The sequence below is a fragment of the Meriones unguiculatus genome, chromosome 16 (assembly GCF_030254825.1).
Source record: "Meriones unguiculatus strain TT.TT164.6M chromosome 16, Bangor_MerUng_6.1, whole genome shotgun sequence".
NCBI classification, from domain to species: domain Eukaryota; kingdom Metazoa; phylum Chordata; class Mammalia; order Rodentia; family Muridae; genus Meriones; species Meriones unguiculatus.
The window spans coordinates 64,710,251-64,727,529 of NC_083363.1; the positions used below are offsets into that span (position 1 = coordinate 64,710,251).

A 17,279-nucleotide genomic window follows, 5' to 3' on the forward strand; every position below is an offset into this window, starting at 1 on the left:
AAGGTAGGCTAACCCATAAGATGTGCCCCAAACCAACAGGCATTGTTGGGCTCAGAAACTCACTTAGACTGACTCAGTTATGACTGACTCAGTTATTTTCAATATCTCACTTTCCTGAAGAATAGAATGTCAAATGTTATAAATACTTGTGTAGTATAAAATTATTTGAGATTGATAATGCCTATTCTCTCCATACTTCTAACACTTGTCCAGAGACAAAATGACATGATCTGTATGTCTTTTGAAATCATGAGTTTGTTTCTTTTGTGGAATCTTTATAAATAAAGAAAATCCTGGTTGCTAGTCAGTCAGAGATACAAGATTCTCCCAGCCACAGTCTGACTCATTCATCCATTACTCCCTTCTGCCTGTTCCTGTCTGACTGTTGGGGATGTTCTCCGCCTCCACACAGCACACCTTTAATTCCAGCACTTGAGATGCAGAAGCAAGAGAATCTTGTGAGTTCCAGGCCAACCTTGTCAAATTCTAGGTCAGCTTGGACTGCATAATGAGATTATGCTTAAAAAAAATTCACTATGTACTATCATCTATCACCTATATCTATCTATCTATCTATCATCTATCATCTTTTATCTACCATCTATCTATCTATCTATCTATCTATCTATCTATCTATCTATCTATCTATCTATCTATTATCTATCATTTATCTTATCTATTATCTATCTCTATCAATCTATCATCTATCCACATTCCTGAGCTATACTCAGGGAAAACAGGAACTATGACACCTCCATAAATACCTTGGAAAGACAAAAACCAAACAAAGAGCTGTTAAGATATCCCAGAAAAATTATCTAAATAAATTCTTCTAACTTTCCTATGCAACAGACTTGCACATTAGGAAGGTTGTCTTTGCAAGGCTGAGATATAAAACATTGCCACATCTTTAAAAATTATTCCTTCAAAAATATTTATTTATCTCTTTCATCCATCTTTCTGCGCTGTCAGCATGGTGTGCATGAATGTTCAGACAGATGCTCTCAATAAGATCAACAATGCTGAGAAGACAGGCAAGTGCCAGGTCCTCATCAGGCCAGGCTCCAAAGTCATCATTTAGTTCCTAATTGTGATGATGAAGCATGGTTACATTGGTGAAATTGAGATAATTGATCATCACAGACCTGGGAGAATTTATTGTTAACCTCACAGGCAGGTTGAACAAGTGAGGAGCGGTCAGCTCTAGATTTGATGTGCAACTCAAAAACCTGGAAAAATGGCAGAACAATCTCCTCTCATCCCATCAGTTTGGCTTCATTGTACTGAAAACCTCAGCTGGTATCATGGACCATGAAGAAGCAAGACAAAAACACACAGGAGAGAGGATCCAACGATTCTTTTCTAGAGATGTAAAACAAATAAAAAGCCTCCGTGGACTGTGCTTAGGATCAATCATTTTTAATCTTTCCAGCACAAGAAAAAAATTATTTATGTTTGTTTGTATGATGTATGAAAGTATGTATGTATATATGTATGCATTTAGTGTGTATGTATGTACACACCTGCCAAGTCTCACTAGCAGGGGTCAGATAAGCTGCTAATATTATGTTTAAAAACTCTTCACCACAAATAAAATGTATAGTATCATCTTGGAGGCTTACCTATTGATTTCAGACAGCCTGTGCATATATGCTTCTAATCTAGTCACATGATAGGAATATATTCTGAGAGAGACAGTATTAAGTGATCTCATCATTGTGAGAGTACTGCTATTGGGGACCATAATTGTTTAGCCATGACTTTGATTGTAGATCTTTCTTACAAAGGCTTCATCACAATCAGTTTTCCTTTCAGCTAATTTAGTCAGAGAAAAACAAAAATGGGTTTCAGCTATCTCTTTCACAACTTCACAGATAAAGTGGACATTCTGGAGATGAATCTAATAGTTCCATGTGCAACTGTAACAGCACAAACAGCTCCTTTGTCTGTGTGATATTTGGCTTTGCTCCTCATCATCCCTGGACATGAACATCTCAGAGGCATTTTCTCTCTAAACTCATTTCGTATCTTCACAGTGACTTCTATTAAGTTCTGATGACTTGAGGAACAGAGCATGAAGCCTCATCCAGTTCAGGCCTTAATATTTTGGATATATTAAGGGTTATATATTAATTTAATTAATATATTAAATATTTGGGTTTGGAAATTGGTCATGGTTTTTTTTATTTATTTTTTTTTTATCAGTTACATTTTATTAACTCTGTATCCCAGCCGTGTCCTGATCCCTCATTCCCTCCCAGTCCCTCCCTCCCTCCCTCCCTCATCTCCACCGTGCCCCTTTCCAAGTCCACTGATGGGGGGGACCTCCTCCCCATTCATCTGATCCTGTTTTATCAGGTATCTTCAGGACTGGCTGCAAAGCCCTCCTCTGTGGCCTAACAGGACTGCTCCTCCCTTCGGGGGTGGGGAGACCAAAGAGCCAGTCATCGAGTTCCTGTTAGAAATAGTCCCTGTTCCCCTCACTTTGGGAAACCAATTGGTTACTGAGCTACCACAGGCTACATCTGAGTGGAGGTTCTAGGTTATGTCCATACATGGTCCTTGGTTGAATGTCAGTCTCAGAAAAGACCCTGTGCCCAGATATATTTGGTCCTTGTGGAGCTCCTATCCTTTCCCCATCAGACTAACTCCCCTTCTTTCTTATGATTCCCTGTACTCTGCCAAAGGTTTGGTCATGAGTCTTTGCTTTGAAAACACTGCTAGTTAGAGTCTTTCAGATGCGCTCAGTAGACTCCAGTCATACGTTCAACGCACATCCCATCTGTCTTTCTAAATGAGGATTGATCATCTTACCCCATGTCCGCTCAATTGATTATCTTTTTTAGGTGTATAGATTTCATTATGTTTATCATATCTTATAGGTCTATATAAGTGAGTATATCCCATGTTTGTCTTTCTCCTTCTGGGATATTTCACTCAGAATGATCTTTTCTAGATCCCACCATTTGCCTGCAAATTTCATGATTTCCTCCTTTTTGATTGCTGAGTAGTATTCCATTGTATAAAAAGACCACAATTTCTGTACCCATTCCACCGTTGATGGACATCTGGGTTGTTTCCAGGTTCTGGCTATTACAAATAGAGCTGCTATAAACATGGTTGAGCAAGTGTCCTTTTTGTGTACTTGAACAAACTTTGGGTATATACCTAGCAGTGGTATAGCTGGGTCTGTAGGAAGCACTATTCCTATCTGTCTTAGAAAGCGCCAGATAGCTTTCCAGAGTGGTTGTACCAGTTTACATTCCCACCAGCAGTGGAGGAGGGTTCCCCTTTCTCCACAACCTCTCCAGCATGTGTTATCGCTTGAGTTTTTCATCTTGGCCATTCTGATGGGTGTAAGGTGATATCTCAGGGTCGTTTTGATTTGCATTTCCCTGATGGCTAATGAGGATGAGCATTTCTTTAAGTGTTTTTCTGCCATTCGATATTCCTCTGTCGAGAATTCTCTGTTTAGCTCTGTTCCCCATTTTTTAATTGGATTACTTGGATTGCTGCTTTTCAGCTTCTTTAGTTCTTTGTATATACTGGATATTAGTCCTCTGTCAGATAAAGGGTTAGTGAAGATTCTTTCCCAATCTGTAGGCAGTCGTTTTGTTTTGATGACGGTATCCTTTGCTTTACAGAAACTTTTCAGTTTCATGAGGTCCCATTTATTGATTGTTGCTCTTAGAGCCTGTGCTGTTGGTGTTCTGTTCAGGAAGTTGTCTCCTGTGCCAATGAGTTCTAGGCTGTTCCCCACTTTTTTTTCCAATTGATTTAGGGTATCTGTTTTTATGTTGAGGTCCTTGATCCACTTTGACTTTAGTTTTGTGCAGGGTGATAAATATGGATCTATTTTCATTTTTCTGCATGTAGACATCCAGTTGGTCCAGCACCATTTGTTGAAGATGCTGTCTTTTTTCCATTGAATGGAATTGGCTTCTTTGTCGAATATCGAGTATTCATAGGTGTGTGGATTTATTTCTGGGTCTTCTATGCGGTTCCATTGATCCTCCTTTCTGTTTCTATGCCAGTACCATGCAGTTTTTATTACTGTTGCCCTGTAGTACAGCTTGAGATCAGGAATGGAGATACCTCCAGATGATCTGTTGTTGTACAGGATCGTTTTGGAGATTCTGGGTTTTTTGTTTCTCCATATGAAGCTGAGAATCTTTTTTTCAAGGTCTGTAAAGAATTGAGATGGTATTTTGATGGGAATTGCATTGAATCTGTAGATTGCTTTTGGCAGTATGGCCATTTTCACAATGTTAATCCTACCAATCCATGAGCACGGGAGATCTTTCCATCTTCTGATATCTTCTTCAATTTCTTTCTTCAGAGACTTGAAGTTTTTCTCAAACAGGTCTTTCACTTGCTTGGTTAGGGTCACACCAAGGTACTTTATGTTATTAGTGGCTATTGTGAAGGGTGTTGTTTCCCTAATTTCTTTCTCAGCCTTTTTGTCTTTGGTATATAGGAGGGCTTCTGATTTTTTTGAGTTGATTTTGTATCCTGCCACTTTGCTGAAGGTGTTTATCAGCTGAAGGAGTTCTCTGGTTAAATTTTTGGGGTCGCTCATGTATACTATCATATCATCTGCAAATAGTGACACTTTGACCTCTTCCTTTCCGATTTGTATCCCCTTGATCTCCTTTAGTTGTCTTATTGCTCTGGCTAGGACTTCAAGTACTATGTTGAAGAGATATGGGGACAATGGACAGCCTTGTCTTGTCCCTGATTTCAGTGGGATTGATTTAAGTTTCTCTCCATTGAGTTTGATGTTAGCTATAGGCTTGCTATATATTGCCTTTACTATGCTTAGGTATGTGCCTTGTATCCCTGATCTCTCCAAGACTTTAAACATGAATGGGTGTTGGACTTTGTCAAATGCTTTTTCGGCGTCTAAGGAGATGATCATGTGGTTTTTCTCCTTCTGTTTGTTTATGTAGTGGATTACATTGATGGATTTCCGTATGTTGAACCACCCTTGCATGCCTGGGATGAAGCCTACTTGGTCATGGTGGATGATATCTTTGATGTGTTCTTGGATTCGGTTTGCAAGTATTTTATTGAGTATTTTTGTGTCAATGTTCATAAGAAAGATAGGCCTAAAGTTCTCTTTTTTTGTTAGGTCTTTGTGTGGTTTAGGTATTAAGGTGACTGTGGCTTCATAGAATGAGTTTGGTAGTGTTCCTTCTGTTTCTATTTTGTGGAATAGCTTGAGGAGAATTGGAGTTAGCACTTCTTTGAAGGTCTTGTAGAATTCTGCGCTGAAGCCATCTGGTCCAGGGCTTTTTTTGGAGGGGAGACTGTTAATGACTGCTTCGATTTCCTTGGGAGATATAGGGCTATTCAGTCTTTCTACCTGATCTTGACTTAGTTTTGGTAGATGGAATCTTTCAAGAAAATTATCCATTTCATTTAGATTCTCAAATTTTGTGGCATATAGGCTTTTGTAGTATGACCTAATAATTGTTTGGATTTCCTCAATGTCTGTGGTTATGTCCCCATTTTCATTTCTGATTTTGCTGATCTGGATAGTTTCTCTCTGCTTTTTAGTTAGTTTGGCTAAGGGTTTGTCTATCTTGTTGATTTTCTCAAAGAACCAGCTTTTTGTTTCATTGATTCTTTGGATAGTTTTATTTGTTTCTAGTTGATTGATTTCAACCCTTAGTTTGATTATTTCCAGCCGTCTGCTCCTTTTGGGTGTATCTGCTTCTTTTTGTTCTAGGGTTTTCAGTTGGGCCATTAAGTTGTTTGTATGTGATGTTACGAATTTCTTCTTGCAGGCACTTAGTGCTATAAATTTTCCTCTGAGCACTGCTTTCAGTGTGTCCCATAAGTTTGGGTATGTTGTGCCTTCCTTTTCATTGAATTCTAGGAAGTCTTTAATTTCTTTCTTTATTTCTTCCTTAACCCAGCTGTCATTGAGTAGTAAGTTGTTTAGTTTCCATGTGCGTGTCGGCTTTTTGTTGTTTCTGTTGTTGTTGAGGTCGAGCTTTAGTCCATGGTGGTCAGATAGTATACAAGGGATTATTTCAATCCTTTTGTATCTGTTGAGGCTTGCTTTGTGGCCCACTATATGGTCTATTTTGGAAAAGGTTCCATGGGGTGCTGAAAAGAAGGTGTACTCTTTTGAGTTTGGGTGAAATGATCTGTAGACGTCTATTAGGTCCATTTGATATAGGGATTCTGTGAGTGCTTTTATTTCCCTATTTGGTGTCTGTCTAGTTGATCTGTCCCTTGGTGAGAGTGGAGTGTTGAAGTCTCCCACTATTAAGGTATTAGGATCAATGTATGATTTAAGCTTTAATAATGTTTCATTTACGAATGTTGGTGCTCTTGTATTTGGGGCATAGATATTCAAGATTGTGATGTCCTCTTGGTGGATTTTTCCTTTGATGAGAATATAGTGGCCCTCCTTATCTTTTTTGATTAACTTGGGTTGAAAGTCTATTTTATTAGATATTAGGATGGCTACTCCAGCTTGTTTTCTGGAACCGTTTGCTTGAAAAACAGTTTTCCAGCCCTTTACTCTGAGGTAGTGTTTGTCTTTGTTGCATAGGTGTGTTTCTTGGATGCAACAGAATGTTGGATCCTGTTTCCTTAACCATTCTGTTAGCCTGTGTCTTTTTATTGGTGAGTTGAGTCCATTGATATTGATAGATAATAGTGACCAATGCATGTTAGTTCCTTTTGTAATGGAGTCGATGATCTAACCCTGTTTCATTGCTTGTTTTCTTTTCATTTTTGTTGGGACATTATCTGTATGCCCTGTTTTCTTGGGTGAATTTGTTTTCATTGGATTGGAGTTTTCCTTCTAGTATCTTCTGTAGGGATGGTTTGCTGTGTAGATATTGTATAAATTTAGTTTTGTCATGGAATATTTTGTTTTCTCCATCTATGTTGATTGAAAGCTTTGCAGGGTATAGTAGTCTGGGTTGACATTTGTGATCTCTTAGAGTCTCCATGATACTTGCCCAGGCCCTTCTGGCTTTCATAGTTTCTGATGAGAAGTCCGGCGTGATTCTGATAGGTCTACCTTCATATGTTACTTGGCCTTTTTCCCTTGCTGCTTTTAATATCTTTTCTTTGTTCTGTAGATTTAGTGTTTTGACTATGATGTGACGTGATGTGTTTCTTTTCTGGTCTAGTCTATTTGGAGTTCTGTAGGCCTCTTGTATATTTATGGACATCTCTTTCTTTAAGTTGGGAAAATTTTCTTCTATGATTTTCTTGAAAATATTTTCTGGACCTTGGAGTCTGGAGTCTTCTTTTTCGTGAATTCCTATTATTCTTAGATTTTGTCTTTTCATAGCATCCTTGATTTCTTGGATATTTTGTGATTGGAACTTTTCTGATTTTACTTTTTCTTTGAGAGAAGTATCCATTTCTGCAAGTGTGTCTTCAGCTCCAGAGATTCTCTCTTCCATCTCTTGTATTCTGTTGGTGATGCTTACTTTTGTGGTTCCTGATCTTTTCTCCAAGTTCTCCAGCTCAAGGGTTTTCTCATTTTGTGTTTTCTTTATTGATTCTAATTCTGTTTTCATGCCTTGCACCATTTCTTTCATGTGTTTGAATTTGGATTCCTGTCTCTCAACGATGGCCTCTATTTCTTTTTTCATTTCCTTCTTATATGCCACTAATTTTTCCTCTACTTGTGTATCTATTTGTTTGGCTATGTTTGCCTGTGTTTCTTTAAGGATATTGTCTATTTCTTCTTTCTTTGCCTCCAATTGACTGGCCATCTCTTTGAAAGACTTGTTCATTTCCTCCTTATGAGCCTCAAATAATTGGGCAAGCATGGCTTTAAAATCATTTTCCTGTGCTTCTGCTGAATTGGTGTATCCATCGATTTTGGGGTTTGCTGGTGAAGTCATGATGTCCTGATTTATGTTGGAAGTGTTCTTTCGCCTACCTCTGGCCATTGGCTTATCTGAAACCTTCCCTGTTTGTTTTTGGATTCTGCAGATCAGACTGGTGCTGTCTCTCTCTGGTGTCTGGAGAGTTCTTCAGGAAGCTGAGCACTCTCAGCGTGTGCTGAGGACTAGCTGTACCTGTGGGAGGAAAGTACGCAGGCGCAAACGGGGCAAATGCAAGCGTGTGTGTGTGCGCGCGCGCGCGTGTGTGTCTGTGTGTGTAAGTGTGCGTGGATGAGTTTCTCTAGGGACAGAGTGATGGCTAATGTTGAACCCTTGAGTGTGTGGGAGGGGCTCTGTACTGTATATGTCGCAGGCGCTAATGATGATCGCAGCGCAATTTCTGGTATTAACTGTCTTAGCTCCTCAATCAGGCCCACAGGGCAGGAACTTCAATGTCCCTAGTGCCCCTCTGTTTCCCAAAGTGGGTATGTGGGTGGGAGGGGGGTTCGATGCCTGGCTTCTGATTTAGAAGGACACAGGATCTGGGGAACTGCAGATTCTCAAGGGTGCACTCACTTACAGGCAGGTCTCTTGGCCGAGATCGTGGTATCCAGGGCTCTCTGCTCTCTGGTTTGGCCCTGCTTCTTTGATGTGTTCCGCCAGTTCTGTGCTGCTGTCACTGCCAGGTTCTGAGGTCTTGCTGCAGCTGGAGATTTCAGGGTGGTCACTTCAGCAGGGATGGGGTAATCAGGCTCTCTGTTCTCTGGTTTGGCCCTGGTTAGTCTTAAACTGGAGGGCTGTGGTGTCCCGCCAGTTCAGTACTGCTCCGCTGCCACGTCCTGCTGTAACTGGAGACTGGCTTGCTAGTCCCAATGCTTTCTGGGAAGTCCTGGGATCTCTTCGTTGTGCTCTTCAAGCTTGGGAGGCCCAGTGCCTGGTGTGTCCAGGTTGTATCTGGTCATGGTTTAAAAGACCTCACAATCAAGGAAATTCTGCAGATAAAGTCTAATTCATCAAACAGAAAGGCAGAGAGCCTGTGATGAAGGAGAATAGAGGAATGACTGGTGGTGGGCAGAGCTCCCCTGGGCCACCACAGCTGCCCCTGAGAATCTACAGAACTGTTTGGCAACAGATGAGTAGAGAAATCTTCCCATGATGCCTTGGGAAACAAGTGACATTGGCAGTGGTTTGCTTTGTAAGAAAGCTGATAACTTGTTGTCTATTCTTTTTATTTGATAGTCTTGCAAAAATATGCACATAGACATACAAAAGCAACATTTTAAAGAAGACTCTAGTTGGAGGCACCCGAAAGCCCGAGTTCCAGGTTCCACTGGCATTTGAAGGGAAGGCAGGGGTGACTTTAATACAGCAGCATTACAAGTCTCCTCACAGTGGCTGGGGAGAGCTGTTTGTTCAGTTTCTAGGAACTTCCCAAGAACACTCTTAACCACAGGTTAAATTAAACCACACACTTCAGGTTTCGTTTAAAGTACTTGAAAACTTACACCTGTACAAAGCATGTACATGGTGTTTCTAGCACCCTTGTTCACAGGAGCCAAAACCTGGAAGCAAACAAAATGGTCTTATAAGGGCAACTAATAGATAGCTAATGGACTTTGGTACATCCAAAAATCAAGATATTATACAGCAGCAATGAGACAGGAGCTATCAAGCCATAAAAAATATGAAGAAATCTTAAAGTCACACAACTAAGTGAAAGAAGCCAGTCAGAAAAGGTTACAAACTAGATGCTCAAAACTACATAGCATTCTGGAAAAGGGAAAATTTCAGTAGTGAAATCTGTGGTTTCCAGGGGCAGGGAAGGAAAGTGGGGAATAGATAGAGCACAGGTGACATTTAGGAAGTGAACATCCTCTGATGTTCTGTCTGTTGCTCAAGTGTTGCAAGCATGTCACTACATTTTTATAAGACCTATGGAGAAAACACCTGTGTAAATAGCGACATAAACTGCACTGTGTGGCCTCAGGGCATCTCCAAAAGCACCTGTGTAGGATCATCTTTTTCAGTGCAGCATGTTGGAAGTGTTAGGGTTCAATGCAGCAGATTGGAAGTGGGTCTGCTGCATGTGTTAGGGTTATGATGTTGGGTCCACAGGAATAGTGGAATGGGTAAGCTATTGTGGAAACTCAACCACCTAGTTTCTGGCATTCAAGTGCCCTCTCCCCTTTTAACTGTCCTACCAGAAGGCAGCCAGACACCCTCACCAAAAGCTGGGTTTTTTAACCCAGAGTTGTAGACCTTCCACTTTCTAGATATATGAGTCAAAATAAACCTATGATTAGACATTACCTGGGACCTGGTACTCTGCTTTAAAAATGAAAAACAGAATGCATCCATTCTAACAGAATTGTCACATGGTGTTTGGGGATTGGTGGTCAGGGATGACTGTGTAATGAGTACCAAGGGGAGACTCTCTATACTTTGTAGCCAGTTGTTCTGTGCTCTCAGAGCTGTTCTGAAAAGTGAGGTTTCTTGAAAATTAAACTATATAGCTCTAAATTAAATAATCATATTGAAAGCAGAGATTATTCATAGTCAAAATTCACCATCTCTCTCTCTTTTACAATTCATGACTACCATGTTCCATGTGTTCATATAGAGGAACACAAGGAGTTGTGTTATGCACCTCAGTTTCATAGCTGAAGTCACGTCACCTAAAGAAGAAATGCTGATACTCTGCAAGCACCGTGGCCCAGAACTTTCCTCCCTGGAGAAGTGGTCATTAAACATACATAGGTACTTCTATGTTAGCTGACTTTTGGTTGCTCTAACTGATATATTTGAGATAAACAGCTTACCAGATGAAAGGCTTATTTGGGCTCATCAAGATTTCAGAACAAAGTTGTAAGGCTCCATCACTTGGGAGATATGATATTACATCATGACAGAGGCATGTGGTAGAGGAATCTGTTCGTTTCATGGTGGCCCAGAAATGAGAGAAAGACTGAAGAGTAACCTTCAGTCATCCAACATACTGGTCAGGGCACACCCTCCAGGATCTAACTAACTTCTAGGATGAGACCACTAACAGTGAGTAGAGAAACTGAGTTCAGATTTTAGAATGTGATCAAGGTGCAGACTAAAGTATGACTTCTGGAAAAAGAGTACAGAATCATAGATCTATATATCATAGATCTATGATTAGATTAGAATCATATATCTAATCATGATATATATGGTTAGACTAATTCACTTGAACTCATCTCAAGACCTCATTTGAATAGTTCCAAGCATTATTTCTTCTTGAAGCCTGAAACCTTCAACCAATCTTAAGAATTGTTCAAAATTTGAAGAAGGAAATGTATGCCTCCAAAATAGCTCTCCTGCCATTAGAGCAGCACACACCATATTTTGGGTGATGGGTTTTAATTGCCAAACAGTTGTAATAAAATCTATCACCACAGTTTTCTCCTAGTGAAAATAAAGTTTACTACATTACATCATTGCAAAAGGATGACTCTCATCTTTCTAAAACTGTAAATCTGTGATGTGACAAGAATTCTCTTTAGAATGTACCTTCTCTCTCAAAGATATAAAAACAATATAGGAAAAGAATAGTCCCCCCAAGAGAGAAGCTTGTTGTTGGTCCCTCATTTCACTCACTGCTGCACTGCATCAAGAATGTGTAAGTGTATCAGAGGAATGTCCACTTTTAATCAACATTTTCTTCCAGCAATGAACTACATATGTTTGAAGTGGATTCCAGGGAGTCAGTGCCCGCTCTTACTGTATGAGCTGGAGCTGGGATGAGAGGCTGACATGGAGGCAATCCTGCTTCTCCCTGGGGGTACCTCAAGTGCCTCCTTTCAGCCCCATGTCCTTCAGGATTGCCTGTCTGGAGGGTGTCATTTTATAGAGGAAGAAGGGCTCAGAAGATGCCAAAACTCATGCCTGATTCCAGAGATTCTGATTTAGTTGCTTTTAAGAGAATGGACAGCATCAGTAAGTTTTGAAAGTGTCACAGGTGATTCTACTATTCTATCAGGACTTAGAATTACTCTTTTAGTCTATCTAAAACCCACTTGATACAGTTGGTGTAAATGTGCTGTTTGTCCACTTGAAGTACGGGGTCAAGTCAAACCAAATATCCTTATACTGATCAACCTTAGTGCTTATGTGTCAAAGCATTGTGTTTGTTGGATAATTTCCAATGTCAAGAAGGTTCCTAAAACCATTCCAGCTCTATCTGGTGGAGTCCATTTGGCAGTTCATAAGGAAGGAGGGACAGACAACAGCAGCCCCTAGGACGTCCCTCAATGTGTTTGGTACAGCACTGCCTTGTGTCTGGCTCTTTTCGAACCCAGATCACTTTGCCTTGTGTCAGACCTTTTGCGCTCTATCCTGCCTGCTCATTCTGTTGGCCTAAATTGTCCTTAAATGTCACTTGCTCCTTATAAGGAAGATTCCCGTTTCCTTAAAATAAATGGAAGATACTGGTAATAGTAACTAACTTTCATCAACCTCTTGGAACCTGTGAACAACAAAAATCAAGAAGAATAGGTGACATGTTCTGCAAAAACTATGGTATTTTCAGGTAGAGGAAGATAGCAGAGGACACCTACTCACTGCCATTCTCTGAAGGGATGCTGTCCAAAAGCCACTGGAATTTCAGTGGCAACAAAGAAACACAATTTCAGAAAATGTAGCAGTGTTTTAGGGAGCTTCCCTGTTCCTTTGATAAAACACTAACCAAAAGTATCTTGGGGAGAAAAGGGTTCATTTTATCTTGTAAGTTATACAGTCCATCACTAAAGGAAGCCAAGGAAGTTAGTCAAGGTAAGATCTTGGACACTGGAGAAATGTTGCTCACTGGCTTTTTCTCAGCCTCACATTCAGCTATCTTTCTTTTTTTTTTAAGATTTTATTTCTGTGGCATCAAGATGGGTTTATAGTTTAGCGTCATCTGAAGCCTTTCTGGACTGGTTCAGGGAGCAGGCCTCCTTTGCTTTGGCGTAGAGCATCATTATTATTATTTTTTTTATTTTTATTTTTTTTTCAATGCAGTTTATTCAGGAACATTGAACAATCCTCGGACCCCGGGGAAAGCCAGCCCACAGCTTAAATAGCCTCTGGGTAGCCAACCCAGGCGTGCCACGGGGGCAATGCAGATAGGTCCACATACATAGAAGCAAGCCAGATCCTCGGCCTTAGCCAAATGTGGAGTTGTTCGTGACAGAGAGCACTCACCATCGGGAAGGTGGAAGGCAGAAACCAGCTCCATCTTTAAGGCATAGCATTCCGCAGCTCTCTACAGTTCCCCCTTTTTGTTTTAGACGCATCAGGCAAGAGTAGAGGTCTGATCTCTGATATTAGAAATAAATTGGGACTTTGTACAGATGTTCATTTAGGTGTCATCCACCCAAAGAGCATCAGACCCGTCCGATACCTTTTTCTCAGAGGCGGGACCTGGGGCATCAACCCGCATGCAATCAGACATGCTCTTCTCTGGGTCGAAAGTGGCTGACCCTGAGTGCAGTGCTTAGCCTCGCATCCTGAGCATAACATTTTAGCTTTTTATGGTAGCCAACCATGCTTGGGGAGAATGTCCTGCTTCAATGGCTGTAAAGGCCTGAATGATCATGGCTGCATCACACTGTTGTGAGACTCTAATCTTGCATATATACCACAGGCAAACCAAGGAGACCAACACCAGAAGGCCTGCTAACGCTCCCATGCCTGCCCATTCCTTCAGATGATTCATGGCTGCAGCAATCCATGTTGATAATCCTGTGGCTAGTCCTGCGTCCACTCTGGTAGAATTTACTGTGACAATGGCCACTCTCAGCTGCTCCATCGTAGTATCGAATTCTCCAGTCCAATTACCTAAAATATAGCTCGACAATTGTTTAGACAGATTTGCAGCACAGGAAAAATTCTCATGTTGTATGCTAGTGACACAAAGTCCAGCATACTTTCATTGACAGCCAGGTTGAGCGATTTGCCATAGGGTATCAATTTGCTCCTGCAAGAGGTCAATCCTCTGATTGAACACCATCAAGCTTCCTTTTAGTTAAGCATTAATTCCTTTATGTACAACTAAGGCATGAGCTACATTGGATAAATGATTATTCAGGATCTGAGCAGTCTGCCCAGTATGACTCATGGCTAATGCCCTGGTGGTAGCTCCAACAGCCGCCAATGTTACTACCATCTCATTGGCAGCTGTTGCAGCTATCTTTCTTATATAGCCCAAGATCCCCTGCCTAAGAATGGTACTACCTTTGAGGGATGCATGAACTCATGAAGACTGAAATATGGATACACTGTAGAATGAAGAAATCAAGAAGGAAATTTAAATAAAATCTAAAATCAAACAAAAATGAAAACACAATGGTCAAAATGCTGCAGGCAATTATGAAAAGAACTCTGAAAGTTTATAGCAACAAGTATCTATGTTAAAAAATTAAAGAGAACTTAAGTAACACTGTACCTCAAGGTTTTAGAAAAACAAGAGTAAGCCAAACCAAAAAAAAAAAAAAATCAATAGATGGAAATAAATAATTAAGAGCAGGGCAGAAATTAATGAAATGGAATGAAAAGAATAGAAGAATCAATGAAAGAAAGGGTTTGCTCTTTAAGAAAATAAATAAGGTTAACAAACCTTTAACCAAAAAGAAGTCAGAGTGGACTAGAATTAGCAAAAATTAGAAATGAAAAGGGAGATATTACAACAGCTATCAATAAAATTCCAAGGATCATTAGTCATACTTTGGGGAAAAAAAAATCTATGTTCTAATAAATTAGAAAGCTTTAAAGAAATGGGTAGGTTTCTACCCATATATGATATATGAAAATAAACAGATGTATTACAAGCAGTGAGTCTAGAGAAGTAAAAAAACTGTATCTCATCTATTTCTTATTGTTAGAGTGAATCTTATTGACTATTGTAGTCAGAGTGAATTCATTACTGAAATTTCCAAGACCATTATAGAAAACTGGTCCAACTCTCCTCAAATTATGCCTCCAATAAAAATTTGAGAAAAGTTGAGGTGCCTGATCTTGATTGACATCTTCATTGGATTTAGAAACTCCATGAAACAAACTTTTGGGCATGTATGTGAGGGACTTTCCAGATCTGGTCACTTGAGCTGAGAGGACCCACCCTAAGTGTGGGTGCAAATTCCATGGTCAGAGTCCTAGCAGGAATGAATAGATGAGGAATGCTGAACACCATCATTCACTACTTTTTACATCTGACTGCAGAGGCAATGTGAACAGCTGCCTCAAGTTCCTCTTCATGAGGGACTTTTGAAGTGTGAGCCAAGGTAAATACTTTGTCATACAATGAGACAAGCAAGTAATATACCTATCAAATTCATTTTACAAAACCAGAATCACCGCAATAGCAAAACAGGATAAGAAACAAAATTATAGGGCAATCTTCCTGAGAGCATAATGCAAAAATTCTCAATAAATGATTATCTTAATAGATGAAGAAGAGGCCTTTGACAAAATTCAGCATCCCTTAATAATAAAAACCCTGAAAAATTTAGGACTAAAATAAATTTTCATCAACATAATGAAAGGTATATGTGACAAACCTATCACCAACATTGTACCAAGTAGGGAAAAATTTAAAGCATTTTTTTCCAAAATCAGGAATGAGACAAAGATGTCCACTTTCACAATTATTCAACATAATCATTGAAGCTTTAGCTATAACAATAAGGCAAGTGAAATAAATAAAACAGGAAAGGAATCTAAATAAAAAAAGAATAAGCCAAATCATCCCTATTTACAGGTGATATGATCCTAAAGACTCTAAAGACTGACAGAAAATTTATAGCACTGATAAAAATTTCAGCAAAATATTAGGATACAAAATCAACACACACACACACACACACACACACACACACACACACACACACACCAGTATTTTTCCTATATACCTATAACAAAGAAAAAAATTAGGAATAAAATCTCATTTACAATGGCTTCAAAAATACCTAGAAATAAACCTAACCAAGGTGAAAGACCTTGAAGATGAAAACCTTAAAACACAAGGAAACTGAAAACCCTAGAAGTTGGAAAGATCTCCCATGCTCATGGGATGACAGAATTAATATTACGAAAAATAGCTATGTCACCAAAGTGACCTATAGATTCATTGCAATACCCATCAAAATTATAGTGGCATGGAGCTTGATATGGAGGACTTAGCAGTTAAGAGTATATACTTTTCTTCCAGAGGATCTGAGTACAGTTCTCAGCACTCACAAGGAGCAGCTCCCAACCATCTGTAACTTCTGCTTCATAGCCTATAGCTTCCAAGAACATCTGCATTCATGTAGTCTTGTACATACACACACACTCTTATACTCACATAGACACAAATAAAAACTAATTTTTAAAAAATTTCAATGACATTTTTTTACAGAGGAAAAAATCTAAAATTAACATGGAAACAATTAGACCCCAAACTGCCAAAGCTATCCTGAAAAAACACAATAAAACAAAACAAAACAAACCAAACAAAAACTCTGCTGGGGGATAGCATACCTGACTTCAAATTTGACTGCTGGGCTAAACTAACAAAACCCCGCTGTACTGGCAGACACATGGACTAATGGAATAGGCTGGAAGACCCAGATTCAAACTCATGCAATTCCCATCACCTGATTTTTGACAGACACTCCAGACAAACAGTGGAGAAAAGATAGGCTAGGCTCTTCATCAAATGATTCTGGGAAAACTGTGTCAACGGGTATCTGTCTACATTAACATCTATCTCACACCTGGTACAAAAATCAATTCAGAATGGACTGAAGACTTACCCTGAGATCCCATAGTCTGAAAGTACTAGAGGAAACACTATAAGGCACACGCATGGCCAAGAGCTCCAATAACTCAGGAAATTATATTAATAATTGATTAATGTGATCATACTCTATAAAATTAAAAAGCTTCTGTACCACAGAGGAAATAAAGACTGGCTACAGAATGGTAAAAATAATCATTGTTAGCCCTACTTCTGACAGGACATTAAGATCTAAAATATATTTTTAGAACTCAAAAAAGCTACCCCAAACCAATAATTAAATTAATAAATTGACAGATGAAATGAACAGATAGTTCTCAAAAGATAAAAACAAATAACCAATAAACATAAAAAGATGTCCTCGATCCTCAGCCATCAGAGAAATGCACATGGAAACTAAAGAGATTCTATTTCACCCCTGTTAGAGTGACCAGCACAAAAACACAAGTAACAACAAATGCTGGTGAGGATACTGGGAGAAGGAACCTTTATAGGCTACTGATGAAAGTGCACACTGGTGCAGCTACTGCGGAAAGCTGGTTTCTCAAAAGGAAAAAGAGAAATGCCTTATAATCCAGCTAAGCCACGTTTGATATTTGACAAAGGATTCTATGTAAACACACCGCAGGGATACT

At 39.5% G+C, this 17,279-nt stretch overlaps 1 pseudogene; it reads left to right on the forward strand.

Moving 5' to 3' along the window:
- Positions 1-973: 973 nt before the first annotated feature.
- The window catches only part of LOC110540402 (small ribosomal subunit protein uS8-like), a 142,850-nt pseudogene continuing 126,544 nt past the window's right edge, over positions 974-17,279 (forward strand).